This window comes from Gastrolobium bilobum, unplaced genomic scaffold, assembly GCF_033153095.1.
Source record: "Gastrolobium bilobum isolate Gb01-03AN ecotype WA unplaced genomic scaffold, APGP_CSIRO_Gbil_v1 utg2831, whole genome shotgun sequence".
Classification (NCBI taxonomy): domain Eukaryota; kingdom Viridiplantae; phylum Streptophyta; class Magnoliopsida; order Fabales; family Fabaceae; genus Gastrolobium; species Gastrolobium bilobum.
The window spans coordinates 278,652-281,960 of record NW_026899212.1 but is presented as its reverse complement, the minus strand read 5'-3'; positions in this window follow the sequence as shown (position 1 = coordinate 281,960).

Here is a 3,309-nt window from a genome sequence, read left to right as displayed (position 1 = left end):
ACATAATCGATCTAACGATGAGATTGATTGGTAGTAACATGGTTGTTACAATATTCTTCCCCATATATATATATGGGGTTTACATTTTTGCAGCTGCTGTACGTGCAACAATCAAATACTTGCCATATATATACTTGAAAGTATTAAATGCGGAGAATCATAACCATACAAAGGATGAAAGCATTAAATGTGGGGAATCATAACCATACACCTATCGTTATTGTACGTAAAGCGGCTGTAGAAATGATTTTACTTATATATATATATGGAGGAAGGTTATAGTTACAATCTTTTTTTTTTACAACCTCTTACAACCATATATCATAACCGTTGATTTTCGCCAATCAACGGTTGTCATTTATTATGAATTAATAATTAATTAATGAGTTTAATTTGCGAAAATCATAACCGTTGATTGACGGAAATCAACGGTTATGATATATGGTTGTAAGAGGTTGTAAAAAAAAAATGTTGTAACTATAACCTCTCCATGTATGTATATAAAAATATATATATACATATACTTTTTAATTATGTTTTTGTTTAAATTTGGTTATATTAAATGCAATTCAATTGAATTCACCAAACATTCGATTTAGTAGAATAATTTTTTGTATCAACCCATATTTGTTCATTATATTTTTGTTACAAATATAAAAAAATATGCACAATGAAAATAAAAGAATTTAATTTTAAATTTAAATAAAAAATAAAAAATGACATTTATCATTCTATAAAAAATAAATAATAAAATTTAGTCACTATGAAATGAAAAGTTTTTTTTTTTGGTAAACTGTAGGGGAAAAAACCCACAGAAAATAAACAAAAGTAATCCTACGCATAGAGCTAGCCTCAGAAAATAAAAGTTTTAATATAATATATAAGAAACAAATTAAACTTTCATTCTTTTGATGTAAGAGTATAAATAACACAATTTCTTATGTCGAAAATGAAGACTAGACACTATTACTTGGAGAATGTGCACATCTTTCTATGTATGTTTCTCACTACTTTCATAATGAAAAGTTATTAAGCCTATTAATAATATTAAATATTATGTCTATTGGGTGGAAAAATATTTAATATTTAAAATTAAATTTTTTTAAATTTAAATTTTTAGTTTGATAAGTGAAAAAAAAGTTCAGCATTTAATGTTTCTGTAATGGAAAAAAGATATATATATATATATATATATATATATATATATATATATATGTATATATATATAAGAAATTTGAATTTAATTTAAAATTATAGATTAAAAAAATATTTACAATTATAAAATATATGTATAGTTGATAAAAATAATAATTTAAATTTTAAATTTAAATAAAAAATAAGAAATGACGTATTTATACTTTAAAAAAATATTTGTTAAAATTTTAACTGAAAAAAGTAATACAAAAAGAGAAAAAAAATTCGTACTAATATTTTTTTTTTTAAAAATATTTAACATAAACATTTTAAATATAATTGTATAACCAATTTAAAACACATATAAAATTCATAAATTAAAAGAAAAATATTATATAAAAAATGTATAATTAATACTAAAAATTTAAATTTTAAATTTAAATATAAAATAAAATGATCTCTATCATTCTGTAAAAAATAAATTATAAAAATTTAATAATTATAAAATTGAAAATTTTAATTTAGTATATAAGAAAGAAATTAAACTTTCATTTTTTTTATTGCAAGAGTATAATTAACACAATTTCTTATGTCATGAATAAATAACTAAAAGCTATTACTTGGAGAAAGTGCACAACCTTCTATGGATGTTTTTCATTACTTTTTGTATGAAAAATCATTAAGTCTATTAATAATATTTATTATTATATCTATTGGGTCATAAAATGTTTAATATTTAAAATTTAAACTTTTTAAATTTGAATTTTGAACTTAAAATGTGTAAAAAGAGTTTAGTATTTAATGTTTCTGCAATGGGAAAAAGATATATATAATAAGTTTAAAATTAATATAAATTTATAGATTAAAAAAATATATTTAAATTTATAAAAATATATTTATAGCTGATAAAAAATAATTTAAATTTGAAATTTAAACTTAAAGGTGGGAATATTTTTTTTAAAATTATGGTTGTCAAATAGCTATATTAATATCCCACTACTTTTTGCGTAGGTGATTGTTAAGTCTATTAATAATGGAAAAAATATTTCTGCAGTTACTGCAGATAAGTTATCTGCATTTATTTCCAAAACGACGTCGTTTTGGTATTAAAATCTTAAAAAATTATAAATATAAAGACTATTATAACCCTGAAATAAATTAAAATTACAAAAACACCATGATTTCCGCCCTAAAATGACGTTGCATTGGGTTACTGTAGATAACTTATCTGCAATAACTGCAGAAAAAGCGAACCCATTAATAATATCACAACTTTCTACATCGAAAACTGCTAAGCCTATTAATAATATTTTGTTAAGCATATTAGTAATATTTATTTTTATGTAATTAAACTAATGAATGGTCTTATGATATTACCCTATTCAACTTCAACTATAAAGTGTTTGATAGAATATTAAACGTACGAACTCAAATATTTTTCAACTCTTTATCGCTTATATATGTCACAAATACACAAACCACAAAGAGTCGATTTAAAGGCAACTGTAAAAATTATAGATATATGTTATCAAAAAAAAAAATTATAGATATATTGTAATCTAGATGCAACTATAAGAACAATTTTGTGTGGTTAAATATAAAAACATACTAATGCTGATATAAAATGCTGACAGTTAGAGGTGACAAACTGAGCTCGACCCGGAAGGCCAGCCCACAACTTATTTTTATAATTAAATTAAAATTTCATCATTCTTCTATTATAATTAAATTCCAAAATCTAATTTCAATTTTTGTGAAATTCAAAATACTAAGAACACAAATCCTTGTAAAAAAATAATTATTTACATAAAGCGTTGATAGTTAAAGGTTGCAAACTGCGCATGGCCCGGAGGGCCTGCCCGCCCCACCTCTCAACACTTTTTTATAATTAAATTAAAATTCCACTATTCTTCTTTTATAATTAAATTCCTAAATCTGATTTCTATTTTGGTAAATACAAATTTGTAAAATTTCAAATATTAAAGACACAAATCCTAGCCAAAAAATAATTAATTATTATTATTTTATAAATCTGTTTGTAATAAATGAAAGTTTATATTTGAGTAAATATAAAAACCGAGACGCAACTGTAAGAGCCTTTTTTCTTGGATAAATATAAAAACCTATTACATGCTAATAGTTAGAGGTGGCAAACTGGGCTCGGCCCAGAGAGCC